The following is a 22,325-nucleotide window of genomic DNA, read 5'->3' as shown; positions in this document are numbered from 1 at the left end:
CAAAACTCTACATTTCCAGCTACATTTATTATTCATTTTCCTCTCTGCCAAATTTAGCTGATTCTAGTATTTAAATGTAGTTTTTTTAGATGCTGAAGATATTTGTATTGGAAGTAACGTTTGGAATTTGAATCTCTTCTCGTACCCACCCGTTTTTTTGTTCCACAGATATGTGTAGGATACCTGCAGCTCATGGAAATTACCAGGTCGTGTTTCTGATCTAGATCCTTGTCTACCGGACAAGGTTTAGCCAGTCTACAGGTTAGGCACTGTGTGGGCAAGTTCACTTTGTCATCGCCTTCTTGTACAGCTTACCTGTAAGATGTGTTTTTCTGCCTCCATCTGTAGAGAACAAAACCGAGCCCGAAGTAGTCCTTTATCTTCAGGTGAAGTGTAAGATTCTAGGGGACTTGTGGATACATTCATCCCATATTGGTGTGGCTGTGCAAGTCCCAGATCCTACACTTAAAAAAAGAGATTTATTTATTTTTATTGGAAAGTCAGGAGGAGAGACAGAGAGGAAAATCCTCCATCCATTGATTCACTCCCTAAGTAGCTGTGATGGCCAGAGCTAAGCTGATCCAAAGACCAGGAGCCAGGAGCTTCTTCCAGGTCTCCCATGTGGGTGCAGGGTCCCAAGGCTTTAGGCCATCCCCAACTGCTTTTCCAAGCCACAAGATGGGAGCTGAATGGGAAGCAGGGCTACCAGGACACGAACCAGCGTCCATTTGGAATCCCAGTGTGTTCAAGGCACAATCTGGCAGCTCCCGTCTGAGGTCGGGGTGTGGGGGACCCAGCCTGGTTCTGGCTCTGGAAATGGCTGAGCCCCCTGGGTTCTAGCTTTGGTCATTTCTCAATGTTGTTGGCTATCATCTGCCACACAGCATTCCAATACCTGAACACATACAGGTGGGTACATACATGTTGGATGCCATCATGGTCCAGGAAGGCAAGATAATTCCAGGTGCTACATTTCCATGATTGTACAGGAAAATGAGAATGTTAACACACAGGAAGAATCTGTGTGAAGCACCTAGGATGGGAAATAAGGGCATGAGTTTAAATGCCTAGTTTGAATGCCTTGGGACATTCCTGATACAACTGGTGTAAGATTCAGACATTTGTTTTTTTAAGATTTGTTTGTTTATTTGAAAGGCAGAGTGACAGGGAGAAGGGAGGGGGGAAAGAGAGGAGAGGGGAAAGACAGGCTGTTCCATCTGCTGGTTCACGCCTGCGAATGGCCGCAGTGGCAAGTTTGGGCCAGTCTGAAGCCAGCAGTCTTCCTGCTGGGTCTCCCAAGTAGTTGGCAAGGCCGAGGGATCCAACTGCTTATATGTGGGCCATCTTCTGTACTTCCCAGCCCATTAGCAATGACTAATTGGATTGGAAGTGGAGCAGCTGGGGCTCAAACAATTGCTCATATTGGATGATAGTATTGCATGTGGTGGCTTAACCCATTCTGCTGCATGCTGACTCCCAAACTCAGACCTCTTACCATGTCTTGGAGACCCCTTACAGTCTGCTACTGCCTGCCTTTCCCAGCGTCTCTTCTGCACTTGTTTAGTGAGGCACCTTTGGCCACAGCAGTCTGCTCTCTGTTCCTCAAGACTGGAAGTTTGTTTCTGCCTCAATGTTTCTGTATTTACTGTTCTCTCCATGGAAGGGTACTTCCCTCAGACCTCCCATAGACAACTCATCCTCATCTTCAGGACTTGGCTCACATACTGTACACACACAGAGCTTCTCTGTCCCTCCCCTCCTTTCCCTCATCTAAAAGAGCCCTGTCTCCACCCTGATGCTCCATCAAAAGCTCATTGCTCTGTGACCCTGGCTACTGGACTTGATAGGATTTGGCCTCCTGGACTCATCTTTATTTTCCTCCTTTGGGCTGTATTGTTTGTAGCTCTGTCACTTCAGGCATGTCTATCACATAGTAGGTACTTAGTCAGCCCAAGGATATATTGAGTGTATGGAAGGAGAAATGAAAGTTAGACTCAAATTTGCAGTTACAATGAGATGCACACGGTTCAGTTATGATGATAATTGCAGAGTCTAATTTTTATTTTATTATTTTTAGTAAGAGAAAATGCTTGATTTTACAAAACAACCTTTCCAGGGCCCGGCACTGTGGCCTAGTGGCTAAAGTTCTTGCCTTGAACACGCCAAGATCCCATATGGGCGCCAGTTCTAATCCTGGCAGCTCCACTTCCCATCCAGCTCCCTGCTTGTGGCCTGGGAAAGCAGTCTAGGGCAGCCCAAAGCTTTGGGACCCTGCACCCGTGTGGGAGACCTGGAAGAAGTTCCTGGCTCCTGGCTTCGGACCGGCATAGCATCGGCCGTTGCGCTCACTTGGGGAGTGAATCATCGGACGGAAGATCTTCCTCTCTCTCTCCTCTCTGTATATCTGACTTTCCAATAAATAAATAAATCTTAAACAACAACAACAACAACAACAAAACAACCTTTCCAGATTTTGTGTTGAGAGGCAGTGTGGGACTGTGAAAATCAAATCAAATTCCCCTAATTCCAATCCATGTCAACAATGAACTGATAAAGGCCTTGGCTAAATCTGATAAACTTACAAAATAAACAGTGTCCTGTTTTTCTTCTGTAAGAGGGGAGGGACAATGCCTGCTGGAACAACTGTTATGAGAGATACAGGAAGGAAACTGTACAAAGTGTCATGATGTAGACAAGGTGAATGTGTCAAGGTTATCAAGTGAATGCTGATTTTCTTCCTCCCCTTGAGTCCTGGATGACACATTCCACACAGAATCACATTTAACCCTCCTGTGAGTAGTTACTTGGCAAATTAGTGCTCTGTAATGATTTGTTTAAAATCCCCCTTCTAAGCAAGGTCCGATCACTGGGTGACTGAATTCTCGTGCGTTCTATCAGAACTACCTCTTTTCTGTACACAGAATACCAAAAAGCACACAGGTTGATAAAAGTGGGGAGGGTAGGAATAGGAAATGGAGGAAATGAACCTTTAGGCTCTCATTGCCTTATAGGGTGGCAGAGGGTGCCTGCAGGCTTCACCTCTTGGACACCACCACCACCTGCTAGAGAGGGAGGCTTGTACAGGGTCCAGGAGGACACAGTATTGGTACAGGAGGACATACTTGCCGTTCTAGGGCTTGATCTCCAGCCTGCAGAGCACCACTATGATTCTATTGCTGAATGAGGGCTCTGACTCTGAAATGAATAATATGGTGTGCATGTTACTGTATTTACTTGTTGTAACTACATGCCAGTGGGCTCTAACACATTGCCACTAAGTAAGGTGAGGCTCCAGTTCTAGTTGCTGGGTGTCATTTAAGCCTCTTAATGCACAGAGGAAGTGCTCGTTTTGGCTGAGTCAGACGAGTTTAAAGTCCTACCCCATACCGTTTGTCAGCTTTGTGGCAAGTTATTATCTATATGCTCCTACTATATAACAAAGGAGTTATTCCAGCCCACAAGGCCCAGCACACATCAACTTAGTGGATAGGATAACTGCTGTCACCATCCTCTTTTCTGCATATACTGCTGTCCTCTGGGAAGGGAGTTGGCAGAAATGGCAGAAATGCCTGAGATTTCCTACTATGACCCCATTCTGACAGGGCCAAAGCACAGATGACATCCTTGTTTCCAGCTTATGTTTTGTGTTCTGTGTGTGACAGAATTCTCCGGGAATTAGACAGTTTACTTTTCAACACTTCTGACATAGAGAGGAAATAATATAAGTAATAAATTATCCATCCTTGCCCAAGATCTTCCTGGTCATTATTCTGTAATCTAATTAGGATGCCAGATGCAGGTCTATCCATCTTCATCAAGAAGCAGTGGTAAAATGGAGAAAATGCTTACTGCAAAGGAACATCACTAAAAGGATAGAGTTCTCATGGAGTGGCTGAGATTCAAATTTAGAAACTTGGACTGACATCCAAATCAGATGTGAAGGCTTTGCTGTACTTTCTTCTGGAATATGCCTATCTAGGTACTAGCTTTTCTTTCAACAGATGATCAGAGTCTGTTAGAAACCTTCCTGTGGTTTCTAGAGCATATTGTTGCCTCTGTGGACTTCCTCTTTTCATTGTGATGGGAGAACAGCCAGACTGCCTTGGGTTTCCTCCTCAAATCTCTGTTTCTAGAGCCTAGAATCGGGAACCAAGGGACATTTGTGGTCATTCTGTGACATCTTTGGATTTCTGCGACACCCAGATGATATGGCAGTCAATCTATCAATCAGATGGATCCAGATCTTGCTGAAGTCATCACATACAGATAGAAGGATCCATCTATTCTGATCTTGCCAGTGAAGGTAAATAAAATCAGATCGACCCATCTGCCCCCTTTATGAGAAGTATAATCAGCGATATTTGAGGATGTGTTAGAGATTGTTCAACTCAAAATCTTTCGTCTTTAGCCCTAATATATTCATTAACATTCCTGAAATTGAGTCTTTCCCCCATCCCTCCCTCTTTCCATTCCACCATCCTCCACCTCTCATTCCTTTTCTTCCTTCCTTCTTCCCTCCATCCCTCTCCCCTGTCTCGAGCATTCATTCATCTGTTTCTTTGTCTAAATGTCTGTTAACTTAGGGAAGCCAAGGTAATCATTGCTCACAATAATTTCTAGAGCACTTAGAGCATGTAGTGTCAGTTCAACACATTTTTGCTAAGTAAAAGGATGAACAGATATTTACCTATAATAGTCATAGCTCTGCAACTCTAATGGGATTTCCTAAACTTTAGGCTTTTACTGGAGGGGAGAAAGTAATTATCTTTTTCGTGTGTCATGAGGCTTATGGTTAAGACCCCCATAACAAATCACAGATTTGACAAGAGAGAAAGCACACAGATTTCTAAAATACAAGTTTTACATAACATAAGAGCTTTCTAAAACAGATGCAAAAAAAAAAATTAGGAAACCTGTGTATTGTTAGGGACAGATATGTAAAGTGTCAGTAAAGGATGTAACCACCATGATTAATGGGAATAAAGTCTGTGTGGGAGGAACTTACCATTGTCTGTTCAGATTCTTTATGGCATTCATGGGTGACATTCGCTCTCTCCAGGAATAGGAAAAAAACGCCTACCACATGAAGTTCTTTGGGAAAGAAGGGAGAAGTTCAGAGAAGATCCTCCTAGTTTTTGTAGATGCTTTTTGGAAAGAACTATTTGCTCATATGCCACAGGGGCATACTTTAGAAAGCATTTTCTATTTTTAAATGATTTTTACAATTTTTTTTTATTGGAAAGGCAGATCAAATTTATGGAGAGAAGGAGATACAGAAGTATCTTCCATACACTGGTTCACTCCCCAAATAGCCACAACAACCGAAGTGGAGCAGATCCAGGAGCCAGGAGCTTCTTCCAGGTCTCACACATGGGTGCAGGGTCCCACGGCTTTGGGCCATCCTCGACTGCTTTCCCAGGCCACAAGCAGGGAGCTGGATGGGAAGTGGAGCAGCCAGGATGTAAACTGATGTCCATATGGGATCCCAGTACTTGAAAGAGAGGATTAGCTAATTGAGTCATTGCATGGGGCCTTAAATCTCATTCTTAAATATTACATTTCTAGTATTTGCCAGATGCATAGACTAATTTTCTTCTGCTTATTTGTAAGTTTTCTTTAAATTAACTTTTTCATATATTTAGCTTCCTTTAAAGCTGTGGAATCACATGTTTTACCTATTTCCAATTTGTATTAAAGTAAACTTGTAACTATTAAAAAAAAGAGACCCTTGGGCCCATTGTGGTAGCCTAGTGGCTAAAATCCTTGCCTTGCATGTGCCGGAATCCCATATGGGCACCGGTTCATATCCTGGCAGCCTGGCTTCCCATCCTTCTCCCTGCTTGAGGCCTGGGAAAGCAGTCAAGGATGGCCCAAAGGCTTGAGATCCTGTACCTGCATGGGAGACCTGGAAGAAACTCTGGTTCCTGGCTTCAGATTGTTTCAGTTCCAACCATTGTGGTCGCTTAGGGAGTGAACCAATGGACGAAAGATCTTCCTCTCTGTCTCTCCTCCTCCTCTCTGTATATCTGATTTTACAGTAAAAATAAATAAATCTTTAAAGAGACCCTTGTATTGGTTAAAATCTGAAAGGCCTTCATTATAATATACATCTTATGTGGGTTGAGGTTTTCTTTTTTAATTTTTACTTTTTGTTTTAGATCATGTTTACTTAGTTAATCAGGGTAAGAAGGATCAAGGATTAGGGAAAAGTGGGTGTGGACATTGTTTCAGAATTTCCTATTTCTTCATTGTGTTTCTAGGGAAAGAGGGGAGCTGAGGGGAGAAGCCATAACCAGCCCCCCAGCTACTTCGGAACTCGGGGATGGGGAATGGCCACACAGTATCAACCCAGGGCCCAAGGTAGGGCCTGCTCTGAGAATTATTCCTTGGTAGTTTCAATAGTTCTGAAATTCTGTCAATCTTGCTGATCCAAAGATGATGAAACTCTTCCAATTCTGGGTTGATTTTAAAACCTAGTTGGCCACCTTTCCCAGACATGAACCTCTAAATAAAATGGAAGTTCTGTGAAGGACAGACTTCAGTGAGGATGCTGCTGTTCAAGGAAGCATGTGGCCCTTGCAGCCCTGAGCATCACTAGGTAGGAGGGTCATGCCAGTGGTCGTGGTTTCAGGTCTCTGGCTGTATTTGCTATCTGGAGAGCGAACCAGTGAACGGGAGACTTCTCACTCTCTTTCTGTGCATTTCTCCATTTCTTTCTATAACTCTGCCTTTCAAATAAATAAATTGTTAAAAAGAGCGAGAGATGGTACCTTTGGAAGCTTCCTTCTGTCCAAAGCAGCCCCACCTCCTCCATGCATTTACTTGAATTTGCTTTTCATTAGGTGACTTCCTTCAACAAAGAGTATGTATTTATTGTAGACAAAAATGGAAAATACAGATTGATGAAAGTTAAACTAAAGTAGCCATTATCTCAAACTGTTACTGGCCATAGCATTTTGTGGTGTAGCTATGGACAAACACATAGATATGGAAAGTGTAGGTGAAAATTTACTTGTGTGCTCACTTCAGCAGCACATATATTAAAATTGGAACGATACAGAGATGATTAGCATGGTCCGTGCGCAAGGATGACATGCAAATTCGTGAAGCGTTCCATATATTTTTTTAATTACTTGCAAAATGTGGCCTTTGTGGCACAGTGGTTGAGCTGTCTCGTGGGACACTTGCCTAGCATATTGGTGTATCTGGGATAGAGTTCCACCTCTACTTTTAGTCCAGCTTTCTATTCATTGTAGGAAGTAGATGATTGCCTGAGTTCTTGCCTCTCTGCCTCCAGTAGAGTTACTAGTGAAGGCTGAGCCTGCTATGGAAATGCTGTAGACCTGCTGGGGAAGGAGATGGTTGTTCAGTGGTCCATACTTTGTCCCCAAGATGGCTGATTAAAGAAGAATACAACCTTAAGAAGCATTTCCAATGTGACCTGCTATGGGGAGGAAAAGAACAATCTGCTGGCAGTGTCTGATCAAAGTTAAACTTGTTTTGAAAGTTCCTTTAGGAGGGCCTGGTGTGGTAGCCTAGTGGCTCAAGTCCTTGCCTTGCACGTGCTGAGATCCCATGGCACCGGTTCTAATCCCAGCAGCACCGCTTCCCATCCAGCTCCGTGCCTGTGACCTGGGAAAGCAGTTGAAGAAGGCCCAAAGCCTAGGTACCCTACACTCACATGGGAAACTTGGAAGAATCTTCTGGCTCCTGGCTCCCCATCAGTCCAGCATCAGCCCATTGTTGCCACCTGGGGAGTGAATCATCAGATGAAAGATCTTCCTCTCTGTTTCTCTTCCTATCTGTTTAAACAACAAAAAACCTAAACACCCTTGAAATAATTTCTTGGGGTCCCACGCAGTAGCCTAGTGACTAAATCTTTACCTTGAATGCACCAGGATCCCATATGGGCTCCAGTTTGTGTCCTAGCTGCTCCACTTCCCATCCAGCTCCCTGCTAACACCCTGGTAAAGCAATCGAGAATGTCCCAAAGCCTTGGAACTCTGCACCTGCTTGGGAGACCTGGAAGAAGCTTCTGGCTCCTGGTTTATTTGAACTGGTCAGCTCTGGCCATTGCGGCCATCTGGAAAGTGAAGAAGTGGATGGAAGATCTTTCTCTTGGTCTATCCTTTTCCCTGTAAATCTGTCTTTCTAATAAACATGAATACATTTTTTTAAGTCCTTTTTTAGAAGTAATTTCTTGGATTTACTAGTTGTTTATGTTACCATACCACGGTATCATAAACAGTTTACACTGGGATTTTTTTTTTAGGAATGACCAATGTCATGAGTTCCCAATCTAGAAATTTTAGTACGCAGGGTGGGTATCTGATGCAAAAGTTAAAAAACTACTTGGGATGCCCATGTCTGACACTGGAGTACTTGAGTTCGAGTCCAGGCTCTACATCTAATTCCAGCTTTCTGCTAATTTGTACCCTGGAGAGAGTGGTAAATGCTCAAGTTATCAGGTCCCTGTTACCTATGAGGAATACCCAGATTAAGTTCCTGGCTCCGAGCTTTGGCCTGACCTAGCCTCAGCTGTTGAGGACACATGCAGGGTAGGCCAGTAGATGGAGGGTGGCTGTCAGTTCTTGTAATACTAAGATACATCAGGGTTCAGGTTATGGCAGCCTGATACCACACAGTAGGATAGCTAGTGAGGGATCTGTTGGGTGTGAGTGGAAGGGGTGAATTTAATTCCCGAACAGTCTTTCCTCTGTTGTTCAGGAATCAACCTTGAGTTAATTTCTTAGTTCTTTAGAAATCCAAATGGAGATTTCTAATTTCATCACTTTGAGGAGGGAGAGTAAAAGAAAAAGCTCCATCCATTGCAAAGTTCATAGCTGATATCTTTCTAGCAAAAGAGACAAAAAAAGAGAAAAACATAACAGATCTATTGAACTGAAGTTCTATGGGCTGTGGGAGCCTTCAGGTATAAGGATTATCCTAGAGACCTAGGTAAGACTTGAGGTTTTATGTTTAGGTGTGATAAAGAATGAACACTCAGGATGAAGTGTAATTGGACTGAAAGGTATGATCCACCAGTAACAAACTAAAGGAGGCAGAGGGACTTGGCTAGGCCTTTATATGCAATCCTCTTGATTTCTCTGTATGTTTGTTCCTTTCCTCGAGGTCTAGGGTCAGACACCTATTGTATAAAGGTCTTTGACCTGCCTGCAGGAGATGTCATCCAGAAAACTCTTAGGGCCAGCTCTCACACAGCAAGGATGTGTTTCTTGGGGGAGACACTTCATTTTTTTCCTTTACTTCCAAGATATATTCTTGTATACCATAAACTGAGTGATAACATGTTTTGACAATTGTCTCTATATTTTGCAAACTGTATTCCATAAAGAAAATGGGATCTTTTCAACGGGGTCTTCCTGGTTACTCTAAAAAAGAATTCTGACTGGAAGAGAGCATGATTCCATCCTATGACTAATTAGTTACCAGAGTAAGGTTTTAGAATAATGGAACCCTCCTGTTATAATGAATGAGTCTGGTTTGCTGGTTTATTTTCTCTTTTTGAGTATCATGATGCACAGGGACATTTAGACATTCAATATACATCAACCCCACAGCTATAGGCAACTGCCTAGGTTGTCTTGTACCTAAGTAAGTGTTACACTGCTGGGAGACAAGCAGCTGGTATAGCTGGTGGGCTTTCTGGGCTTCATTAATGCCAAATTTGTGCTATGCCAGTATGCATAACAGTGTGGCAGCATAATACTTATTCTATTTTTTCCCCTAAAGATACATGGGAACTGGGAAGCACCAGGCTGGGACATGCCACTCTGGCTACCAGGCAGAGGTGCTACAGATGGATTTACTGGTGTAAGAGCAAATGAGGGTCCTCCACAACCAGGCCAATACACCTGCAGTAGTCGAGGGAGCTGAAACAGAGTCATTTAGAGGGATAAACATAAAGGCATGTCTGGGTCAGGCTAAGGCACCTGCCCACATGGGAGACCTTGACTGGATTAAATAACATCACCCACCACCTGCTGGTTCATGCAAAACCTGGGGTTGGGAAGCATGCCTGGTTGGGCTAGGCCTCAGTTCTCACTCACAAATGTCAGGGCAGGTATAGGGTATGTCAGGCTGGGCCACAGCATCTCCCAAAAAGTAAGAGAACCAGATCGGTGGGCAAATTCCATAGGGGACTTATGGACTTACCACTGTGGGACTGCAGCACCCAGAGGTTTGCATGAGAACTGAAGGTGATGGACTGAGCCAGGCTATACTGCAGAACTCACTTGATAGAAACACCTGCCACTCCTGGGAGCCAGGGCTGGGAGTAGTTTGGCCTGGACCAAGCTGCAGCACCTGATGGCACATGCAAAAGGCTGGGTGGGACTAAGATCATACCATGCCAAGCAGGGCCATAGCACCTGCTAGTACATATGTGATCTGTGGCTTGGAGCAGGCCTGGTGGGAACTTCCTTGCTAGGGCATAATTTCCTCTGGAGAGCACAAGAGCCTGCACTGGGTAAGATAGGCCAGACCAGGCTGCAACACTTATCAACATTTATGTGAGACAGTTCTGGGGGCAGGCAGGGCTGGGTCAGGCTGCAGCACCTGCTGGCATGCACAAGAGCCAGGACAGAGTGTGGACTATGCCTAGCTGGGCTAAGCTGTAGCACCCACCAGCAAGAGTTGGGACTATGGCAGGCTATGCCAGGCTGAATCAGAGCACCCACCAGCATGTGCAAGATCTGGGACTGGGAAGGTACTGATAGAAGAACTCTGGGGACTTTGGTGCTAGACTGCAACTCCCACTGGTGAGTGCAAGAGCCACAGTTGTAGGTGGACCAGACTGGGCAAGGTTGCCGCATCTGTCTGCATGCATATGGGCTAGGTCAGAGCACCAGACTGAGTGAGGCTCCAGCACTTGCTAATGATCACAAGAGCCAGAATGAGAGTAAGTCAGGCCAGGATAGGCTGCAACACCCACCAGGCCATGTGAGAGCTGGGTATGGGATGGGCCAGGTTGGACTAGGCTGTAGCACCCTCCGGTGGGTGCCAGAACTGGGGGCTGGCTATGTCAGGGTGGGTTGTAGCACCTGAACATGCCAGATCTGGGGCTGGGAGTGGGGCTGATAGGGGAACTTGGAGGATTCCTCTGTTAGCCACAGCTGCTGCTGTTGAGCACAAGACCTGGGGATGGGCACAGGCCAGGCTAGGTTGAGCTATAGCACCGTTTGGCATATGTGTGGGCTGCTCTGGGGATGGGCTGGGCTTGTCTGGTCTGGACTAGTTTATTGGCATAAATGAGAACCAGGATGGAGTGCAGATCAAACTGGATTAGACTGCAATACCTGCCAGTTCACATGAGGGTTGGGACTGGGAGTGGGCCAGGGTGGGTTTGGCTGCTGCACCCACCAGCAAGAGCTGAGACTAGGAGAAGGCCAAGCTGATCCATGCTGAAGCACCTGCTGACACACACAAGACCTGGGTTTGGGAGCAGGCCTGGAAGGGAACTTAAGGGACTCCCCTGCTAGGCCACTGCTTTGACTGGTGAGCATGAAGGCTGGGTCTAGGGGAGGGCTGGTCCAGGCAGTGCTGCAACATCCATCAGCCAGCATTTGAGCTGGGTTCACTGGCAAGTCCTGGGTGTGCACAAAAACCAGATTGGATTAGGAAAGGCTGAGCTGGGCCACAGAACATACTGGCACAAGCAAAAACCAGGCCTGGGAACAGACCTACTGGAGGTTATTGAGGGTTGCCCTGACTAGGCCTTGGCACCCACTGGTGTACGTGAAGACTGGACCTGTGGCAGGCTACACTGGACTAGGCAGCAGCACCCACCAGTTCATATGAGAGATGGGGCTAGGGGTGAAACTGACTAGGCAACTGTATCCACTTGAATGTGTGTTGGCTGTGGCAGGCAGTGGACCAAACGTGACCCTGCACAAGTTGGTGCACACAAGACTTAAGTTTGAGGTTACCTCAAGTGAGGTTTCTTTGGGCACTTCCCAACTAGACCACTGGACTCAAATACCAGCCACAGGGAAAGTCACAAGGCATGTGGTCCAACCTTGGAGTGCAAGTATAGGGACTGGACATCCTTAGTTGCTGATGCCTGTGCAGTGGACGGCATGCCCAGATGCACATGGGGGACATGACAGCCAGCTCATCTAGCCCAACAGAGGACATAGAGTGCCTCATCAGAGGATGGAAAGCAGAACAGGTTGGATAACTCATCTGGCCAACTTGGCAGCATGTGTCTGGGTCTATGGATGCACACTGAAGTGGATATGGTCAACCAATGGACCTCAGAAGATTTTCTCAACTCTGGTGCAAGGAAGATGATGACATCTCAGAACTATGAACCCACTCAAGTAATAGCCTCAGAACATTCCTCCTCATATCAGGGTCTCTGTGATGTCATCATCAAACAACTGTCCCCCCCCCGCTGATGTAGTTTGACTGCAAGGAGTGGTCCCCTCCTTTCCTTTTCTTACACCCTACACCCCCTGAAACATCTGTCCCATCCACCTTCCTCCATACCTTGACCCTCCCCATATAGGTGTATATCCCTCTGAACTATGTAAACTATTAAAAATAAAATAAACAAAACACACATCAATCTATAACAGCCAGTTAGTTGATCTCATGCTTAAATTGCTCTAACTTTGTGAATATTCCTTCAAGTTGCTCTAACTTTGTGAATATTCCTTCAAGTTGGGTCAACGTTTGAAGATGCAACTTCTAGAAAGACAACTTGAACAGATAATATATGCAAGAGCTTGGCTATGCCTGTTATAGGCTAGAGATCAGGCAGTAAGGTCCATCTTCATAGGCCTGGGTTCTTCCACTAACACTTGAACAGTACATCTTGAAAGTTGTAGTGAGTAATCAAGAGCAAACTCCTGAGTGAGCAGGTTTGCCTTTGAATGTACCCTCCTTGCCCAGACAAATGGGACAAAATGAGTCAGCTGTGGCTTTCCAGGGATGTAGCCAGGTAGCTAATTCAGCAGACAGTAATCCATGACTCAAATCTACAGAAGGTAAACCAGAACCGAGATGCTGGGTGTGTTTCAGTTCTTCTGTCTTTGTTCTGCTCAGCTATTCTCCTAACTGCAGTCACAAGAGCTAAATCAAGATGATCTTAGCATTTGAGGCACAGCATTGGAGGACAAGGGGAAGAAATGAAGGGAGGTGAGAAAAACAGATGCTGGAGGAGGAACATTTCATTCTCACCTTAGTACTGGCTAATTCTTCTACCCTTGCATGAGCTGGAAGCTTGCCCAGTCAAGGCTGGTGGCAATGATTGATGGCAGCATAGCATACATGGAAGCACTGGACTGACTGGAAGGCTCAATGCTGTTGCCTAGTAATTGGTGGGATTGCTCACCATTGCTCTATAGAAGGTGTCAAAATTCTGGAGTCGTCTGGTGTGTCTTTCTGGTATAGTGTCATTTATCTTGTTTTTCTGTCCCTTGTATGTCCTGAATTTTCCAGGAATGAACAAAAGCCTGATTGAAATCTGAGGAAATCTGTTAAAATTTATTTAATATGGAGAATGAGAGTGAAGGGTGGAGAGAAAGCGAGAGAGGGAGAATGAGAAAGCACAACAACTCCCATATTCTGGTTCACTATGCAGGCAACTGCGATGACCAGGTTGAACAGGAACCGAAGCTAGAAGCTGGGAACACAATCCAAGTCTCCAAGGAAGGTGGCAGGAACCCAAATCTTTGGGCCATCAGCACTGCCTCTGAGGGTCTGCACTAGCAGGAAGCTAATGAAATCAGACCTTCAAGCCAGGTACTCTGATGCAGGACACACCTGTCTTACCTGTTTAATCGATCACTTGTCCCCAAAGAGCAGTGCTGCACTTACATAACACTTTAAATCATCTCTTTGACATGTGCTAGCAGCACTCCCATGCTGCAGAAGAGAGAATTGAAGGGCAGAAAGGTTAAGAAACTAAATCAAGACTACACTGCTGATAAATGGTGGACATGAGGTTTGAACCTGACTTGGTAGTCTCTGGAATCCTGGCTCTGCTGTTCCTGAATTCTTCGTGGAGAACTCTGTTATGCATGTCCATATCAGGAAATTTCCAAAGCACTACTTGAGTGTTCAATGTGGGCATTGAGGGAGCAAAAAGACATTGGGGTGATGTTTTTTTTTTAAAGATCCATTTATTTATTGCAAAGTCAGATATACAGAGAGGAGGAGAGACAGAGAGGAAGATCTTCCATCCGATGATTCACTCCCCAAGTGAGCACAATGGCCGATGCTATGCCAATCCAAAGCCAGGATCCTGGAACCTCTTCCAAGTATCCCACATAGGTGCAGGGTCCCAAAACCTTGGGCCGTCCTCGACTGCTCTCCCAGGCCACAAGCAGGGAGCTGGATGGGAAGCGGAGCTGCCGGGATTAGAACCGGTGCCCATATGGGATCTTGGCGCGTTCAGGGGTGATGTTTTATGCAGAAAGAAAAGGAAAACAAATGTCTCCTTCCTAGCTAGGGGGTACACTTTGTGTGTGTGTGTGTGTGTGTGTGTGTGTGTACGTGCACGCGCGCGCTGTGGCCTAATCCTCTTGAAAAGCAAAGCTGATTTTTCTGTCTTTTTCTGTAACTCAGAAGAACCAAATGGTTGCTTGATCCCACCCATTAGAACAATGTACTTCAGTGGTTACACTCATAGGCTTTCCACTGGAAGTATGAAGCTAGACAGGTCTCTGCAGCTGTGTTTCCATTACACATTAGGAGAATTTGTCTAGGGTAGTATGAGTGTGTGAACCTGAGAGTGAGATTGCGTAGATTTCAATGTGACACACACCAAGCTTGGTACCCAGTAATCATTCTACAAAAGCCAGTTGTGGTTTTGGGGATGCATAGTGGTCTTTGCGCAAAAGTGGTCTATGAAGAGACTCTGAGCTCTTTGCTGGAGATTAATAAAACTGACTGAGAAATATCAGGCCAGAGATTCTTGAGGAGGGTTCTAATACTACCTGCTGAGTGTAGCCCAGTGCAAGCAGTGTGAGGTGTTCATAACAATGACTGGGAATTCCCCTCCCTCAGCTCCCCCTCTCCATGCCCCATGTTACACCTGTGTCTTTAGGATAGGCTGGTGTTAATCCCCCTTCCCCCTGCCAAGTAGCAAGTGTCTTTGAAGTGACACTTCCTATGGATCCTTCCTGCTGTGCAGCTCAGCATCTTAAACAGACCTTTGAAGTCCCAGTAGCTCAGCTTGAATCCCAGTCTTCCCGCCGAGGAGCTGTGTGACTTCGGGTAAGGGAGGCAGCCCTCTTGAACAGTGAATTCTCTCCATCTGTCACAGAGAGAACCTACTTATGTCCCAGGGTCATTGTGAGCTCTGCAACTGGATATGAAGCATTGTGCCTGGGCCACACTGGGCCATGGAGGAGCAGAGGTGGGGCTTCCTTCTGTGACCACCCAGCCAAGATGGAGATCATCCAGGAGATAATCTGGGAACAGGGGTGGCATCATCTTTGGGAATATTTTTATCAGGCAGAGTTGGACTAGTGATTTTATTTATTTAATCTATTTTTTTGCACACACCCCCTCCCTCAGAAGAGAGGAAACACACATACCTCCTACCCAGCATCAGAGACAGTAGCGCTCATTCTTAGTGAATTACTGAAGTAGGTGATTCTACAGAAAGCATCATTTATCCTGGGGGAATAAAAACATTCACGCTTTTCTGAAACATGCAAGGTTGAGTCTTCCTTGAAAAATACTTCTTTTATAGTCATCAGATTCATCAATATCGAAAGCAGAAGAGTGGGTGCCAGGGGATGGGGGAAGTGAGGGAGGTGGTGTTTCCTGGCTGCGGAGTTTCAGTTTTACAACATGAAAAGGATTCTGTGGATACACAGCATAGTGACAATAGCACCGCCATGTGAATGCCCTGAAAGCCACTCAACTGTAGGCTTGAAAATGGGTGAGAAGGCATGTTTTAAGTGACGTGGAAGTTATTGCACTTAAAAAAAAAAAAAGTCATGATCATCGTGGCTTCCTGCAGGCTCTGAGTCCTGAGCAGCAGGTGAATGGAAACCACTCTGGCTCTGTGTTCTAGATTCTAAAAGTGAGAATGCTTAAAAGAGGCAGCACCCCCTGTGTGTGTGGTCTTCCATAGCCCGCTGTGGCCAGGGATGGGGCATTCCCAGGATCTGGGCACTTTTGTTTCCTTTCTAACCCTGAGCCTCCTGAAAGGAAGGAAACTATTTGTCCAAGGAGGAGGTGGAGGGTGGGATGGGGGGCTCAGCTTAAAAATGAGGATGGGGAAAATGTTCAGGCAAAGAGTTGCATTAATTGTGTGTGGATACAAAACTAACAGGCACATGATAGATGTGTGTTTTGAAAACAAAACCCCCATGGGATCTTCTCAGCAGAAAATGAAAAGGTCTTCTTAACATTCAGTTGAACTATGAGCGCCATTTCTGCTGTTGCAAGCATTACTGCAGGTATAGCTACCACCACAGCCCCAGGTTGCAGGGCTGCAAATTAGCCAGGTTTTAACTTTGCGCTGAATATCAAGCGGGCTGCTGGTCATTATGCAAACGCGGCTGCAGCCCGAGAGCGGGAGGGGCACCGGCACCTAGCGGCAAAGCGCATGATCATTGTTTAAGCAGGCCCCACAACTCATGCATTTCAATTATTTGTTCAAAGCAGCTTGCAATTAGGAGTTGCAAACAAGGCTTTTGAATGCAAAGTCAGACAATTAAAATGTTTCATGAGTGCACTCGAGAAAAAAGTTCTGAATTAGCACTTTGAATACACAAGACCTTTTTCCCCCCCCTAATCTGTGGTCCCTTTCACTCTTGGGGGGAAAAAAAGTGAAAGGGGAGAGCCATTTTGGGCCGTGGTAGAGGTGATTTGGGTGTTTACTTATTTATATCAAATGCTTGACTAATCCGGGGAAGACTGCACCATCCTAATCGGCCCCTCGTACATTTCAATGTCTCTTGTTCCTGGCCAGATAGTCCTTGTCCCAGCATAAAGGCCCAGGTGCCAAAAAACCCTCTCCTAGGGGGGTCGTAAATCACTTTAAGCATCTCTGCTCCTCCTTCCCTCACCACTCCCATTCTGTCCTTTGAAGGAGCGGGTCTATTTGAACCAGTGATTTGTGACTTTCCAGTATTTAGGGCACAACCCTGGACTGGTTGTGCTACATGCAGGATGGGCCAGAGGCTGGAAGGGTTGGTGGGGTAGGGACAGAAGGCTGGCCAGGGCTGGGGTCAGGAAGCTGGTGAGTAAGATCAGGATGGCAGGCTTTGCTGGGGGAATCCTTAAAAAGACACCGACTTGCCTGATGTCTTGGAAGTTCAGCTGCTTTTTACATCCCTCCACTCACACAGCCCTGTGCACAATATCCCTGGCCCAACTCAGAAATGTCCTATTGAGTTTACATTTGATTTTATGATCCATTGTATTTAAGACTCCTTTACAACTGTTTTCTCAGAGAGGACACTTTTAGGAGAGGGAAATCAAACATGTGGGGCAGGAGAGAGGGGAAGCATGTTTCTGCTTAAACTTATCCCAAATTAATTAAATAGTACTCATTGGGGTGAAATTCACCAGGAAAACTCAGATAATGTTTAGAGGAAAATCACCAATGTGTGAGTTAGGTGTGTGTGAGAGTGTATGTGCCAGTCTATTTGCAGAATCTAGCAGCTGGTAGCCTTAAACATCATTTCCTGGCTGTAGCTGATGCATGAAACATCATTTAAATTATGCCATATATCCTCTATTATAAAGAACACACTCTAAAAATTATCTGGTCCAAGTAGAAAAAGTTCTTTCTTGAGAAAAGAAAAAAAAAAGCCAAACCATCTTCTACATGCAAATATAAAAGATAACTTTAAAAGGTTCATGGAAAATGGAGTTAAAAGATAAATTTAGCTTGGTGTGAAAATTTGGAAAATCATGCCTTGCAAATGCACGTGGAAAATGCAGATCATGAAAAACCTATGCATGTATTTCAAGCTGCTTCGCACTGAAATCATCTCTCTTAATTCCATATTCTGTGAACTTTTTGAAGTGTATTTGTATGACTTACAAAATTCTCTGAAAATCTCTTTGCCTTTGCCTCTTTGCCACTGAAGATTCAAAGCTTTGTGTAGGTGTCAAGGATCTGATGGGGTTGCTGAGCTTCTATGGGAGTGATACATTCTCTGGGTAGAAAATATTTGTATTTTTCCATGGGAAATATTTCTGTAAGTGTGTGTAGAAAAAAGTTGTTTTGTTTTTGTTTTTGTTTGGCATAACTAAGAATACCAACATGAGAAGCATTCAAATTCAAAGGTTATTTTCAGGCTTTGGATGTGGAGGCAGAGAAAAATTAATGCCTCCTCTTTTTCATAGACAGGGTGTCCAGTCTCTGGCATTTTCCCCCCTTTGAACTGTGATCTTTTCAATCATCTTTTGAACTACTTGGAGTGATAAACCAGACCATTGTAGATGCATGGGATTTGTGTAACCCATAGAATTCCTTTTGGCAATCTGTTTCTGAGGCTATTAAGTGACATTAAATGAAAGAAATACTTTTATTTTAAAACCATCTACAATAGAAAGCAGCTGGATGGGAGGTGGTTGAGGGGAAGATCTGCGTAAGGTCTCACTTAAGTGCCACATGACTCTTTTGCCCTCTACATCCTTTTGAAACATGAGGCTGTGGGAGGAAAACCCAATGAAGTAAATGCTAGCTGGGCTACAGTTAAAGTGCTGGAAAATGGCAGTCAACAGTCATTGACCTGATGATATCTATAGTCTTTGCAACTTTGGGGTGTACCCCTCTTCGGGGTGTATCTTTGGATGATGAGTGTGAGTTCTTCAGAGAGTTAATTGGATCAGGGGATGTGGCTACTGGTTGTAGAGCTGGTGTCAAACTCAACATTCTGTAAACCACCTCTCTGGGCTTCTTCAGTCAATTCAGGGAGAAAAAAAAAAAAAAAACAACTGCCCCAGCTGTCTCCCTCTTGGGCTGTTGTCACAAGTGGATGTCACTCTAGAGGGTGACTAAAGGAGGAAAAATAGTTGGAGAGAAAAGACCTTGCCAACCCTTGCTTTCCTGGAAGCTGGACCACCCAAATCTGACAGGTGACCTGGCTGGTTAACAGCTGAGGCTGTCCCAGGAGGAAGTCAAGGGACTACACTAGGAGACCCCTGTGTTGATGGGGAACCTTTGGTTCCAGGCCATCTCACAATCAAAGGTAGTGGGAATCTTTCCACTAAAATGCCACTGGAGGCCGGGGCTGGAAGCCAACCAGCTCCTTTGGATATCTCGGTAGGAGGCAGAGAGAAGTTTATACAGAAGAAGGGCACCAGCACAAATACCCTTTATGCGAAGGAACATGGGAGTACTTCAAATTATCTACCTTCAAAAGCTGAGTGTTTTTGAGTTGCTTCCCAATTCCTGAGTCTGTGAAATGGAAAAACAAAGGTGTTTGGGGTCGGGTAACTGGCTTTTTGCAGCTGTAGAATTCAAGGACAATGATAGGGAGATGCAACAGAATATAAAACGCATTGTGCACTGGAGAGTGGAAAATACAGATTTGAAAGTTAAGTGTCTGGAACAGGAAAGATATGAGTCACTGGAATTTACAAGTTACTGTAAGAAACAAAGATAAAGAGATCATGAGCAGAGTTGTGATGCGAGTAGCAAAATGGCTGTTCATTAACTACTAAACTAGTTGATAACAGAAACTGTTCATCAGCTTATGAAAGGAGTGGTAATTATGGAAGACAACTACAGGTAATAACATTTACGGAGGGTCCTATGGGGACAAAATTGGGTGTTGGGCAATTATGTCAAGTGGTAGCAAAGATTTTTCTTCTCTTTAAACATGGTAAATCAGAGAAAATGAGATCTGGAGGGTATATTGACAGTGCAGACAATAAAGCTTGGTTTGCCAGAGAGCAAAGGTGTTCGAGCCCACGAGAAAGTATTTTTCTCTATACCAAACAGCATGGGGCCCCTATTCACAGGTAGAAAGCACTCTTGGTTTTCTGTGCAACTATAAAATACATGCAAGCAAAACTAGACACACAACCACCTCACTGCTACTCAGGGCACGAGAACACCCATCCCAAACAGGTAGTTCGCCCTGCTGCCCACAGGTCCACTCCTGATTTTAATTCTAACACGCCCCTTGCTTTCCTTTCTGCTTTTACAACCTACATATGCTTTCCTAGATATTACAGTCTATTTTCAAACTGTATATATTTATAGAGATACAAAAATGAAATCACTTTAAATATTCTTCTGGGTCTGGCTTCTTTGCTCTCTCTCTCTCTCTCATTTTATATATATATATATATGCATATTAAATTTCACCTGTGTCACCATGTGTAGGTGTGGGCTGTTCACTTCCATCTGTGATCACATCATATTGAATGAATGTATCCCAGTTGACTTCATTGTTTGAGGATGTTTTGACTCATGGCAGAGATTAACAGCAGATCACTACCCCCTGTGTTGACATGGGCATCTCTGAAGAATGTTTCCCGGCTTGCTTTCCAATAAAGGAAAAGATATGGGATTGGCTGGTCCATATAAAAGTTGCACCTATGGTGTCCTATGAACTTTCCTTTCTGCCTAGACTAAAGATTGTGGGTGAGCCTGGGAGCCATGTGTGGAAGGCCATATTGCTGCAAGAGAGAGCTAAACTGGGTGTCTGAGTCACTACATGGATGAGAGCTGTTGGGAAAGCCTGCTGATGAGGAGCATCCACACTGGACTGATGCAGTAATAAGATACATGAGACTTGGAGCGGGTGTGTGTCACAGCACTGAGCTGCTTCACCTTGGCTAATGTGGAGTTTTTTCCTATTTGGCAACTATCACAATGTTCCTTGAACACATACCCTGCTATACAGGAGCCCACATTTGTGTAAGGTTTATGTTTATAAGCAGAGGTAGGACAAACCCTATGTATGTCTTCCATTTTATGAGATAATGCCAAACTGCTTCCAAAATCTACCTCCAGTTTAACATCTCACCAACAATGCACAGATACTCCTGCATTCCACATCCTCTTGAACACTTACTTCTTTATTTCTAAAAAAGATTTATTTAATTTTATTGGAAAGGCAGATGTACAGAGAGAAGGAGATACAGAGAAAAAGATCTTCCATCTGCTGGTTTACTCCCCAAGTGGCTGCAATGGCCAGAGCTGAGCTGATCTGAAGCCAGGAGGCAGGAGCTTCTTCTGGGTTTCCCACATGGGGACATGGTCAGGATTAGAACCAGTGCCCATATAGGATCCTGGTGTGTTCAAGGTGAGGGCTTCGGCCACTAGGCTACTGCACCAGATCCCTGAACACTTACTTCTCTCAGAGCTGTTCGCTTTTGCCAGGAGGAGAGGAGCAGAATTGTTTCTTGCTGAGGTGCAAGATTTACATTTCCTTAATAAATGAGATTGCTTACATCTTTATTTGTTTAAAGGCTATTTGAATTTCTTCTTATATGAGATTCCTGTTAAAGTCTTTTGACAGCTTTTGTCTTCCTGTTGGTGTGTAGGATTAAAAAATATATTCTGTGGGCTGGCCACTTGGGTTAGAGGCTGAAGCCTCCACCTGGGATGCTCCATGTGGGCACTGATTCAAGTTCCAGCTGCTCCACTTCTGATCCACTCCCTACTAAAGGTCCAGGAAAGGCAGCTGAAGACAGCCCAAGTGTTTGAGCCTCCACCTTCATGTGGGAGGCCGACACGAAGCGCCTGGGCTGGCTCAACCCCTTTGTGGTCAGCCAGGGTGTACAAGCAGATGGGGAATTTCTCTCAGTCTCTCCAGCTCTCTCTCTCTCTCTCTTTCTCTTTGACTTCCAAATAAGTAAATAAATCCTTTTTAAGGATTTAAAAAATTTTATTCTGATCACTGTGTCCCTATTAATCATGTGATAGCAGTTAGCTTCATCTATTTAGTGGCAAAACTGTTTCACTGTTTTAAATGCTGTCGTTGACAAATATACTTTTTTTAAAAAAAAGATTTATTTATTATTTTTATTGGAAAGTCAAATATACAGAGAGGAGGAGAGATAGAGAGGAAGATCTTCCATCCATTCATTTACTCCCCAAGCAGCCGCAACGGCTGGAGCTGAGCCTATCCAAAGCCAGGAGCCAGGGGCTTCTTCTGGGTCTCCCAGGTGGGTACAGGGTCCCAAGGCCTTGGGCTGTCCTTGACTGCGTTTCCAGGCCACAAGCAGAGAGCTGGATGGGAAGCAGGACAGCCAGAATTAGAACTGGTTGCCATATGGGATCCCTGTGTGGGCAAGGCAAGTACTTTAGCCCCTATGCTATCGCACTGAGCCCAACAAATCTACTTTTAATGTAGTAGAATTTCTCTATCTTT

At 44.8% G+C, this 22,325-nt stretch overlaps 1 non-coding gene across 1 annotated transcript; it reads left to right on the top strand.

Moving 5' to 3' along the window:
- Nucleotides 1-7,016: 7,016 nt before the first annotated feature.
- Nucleotides 7,017-7,123, top strand: LOC121149526. The gene has a single exon (XR_005882686.1). It is a non-coding gene; the product is annotated as a U6 spliceosomal RNA (small nuclear RNA).
- The last annotated feature ends 15,202 nt before the right edge of the window (nt 7,124-22,325 follow it).

This window comes from Ochotona curzoniae, unplaced genomic scaffold, assembly GCF_017591425.1.
Source record: "Ochotona curzoniae isolate NIBS_2020 unplaced genomic scaffold, NIBS_Ocur_1.0 scaffold_4701, whole genome shotgun sequence".
Lineage (NCBI taxonomy): Eukaryota > Metazoa > Chordata > Mammalia > Lagomorpha > Ochotonidae > Ochotona > Ochotona curzoniae.
Note: the sequence above shows the minus strand (reverse complement) of the source record. Positions and strands in the feature narration are given on the sequence as shown.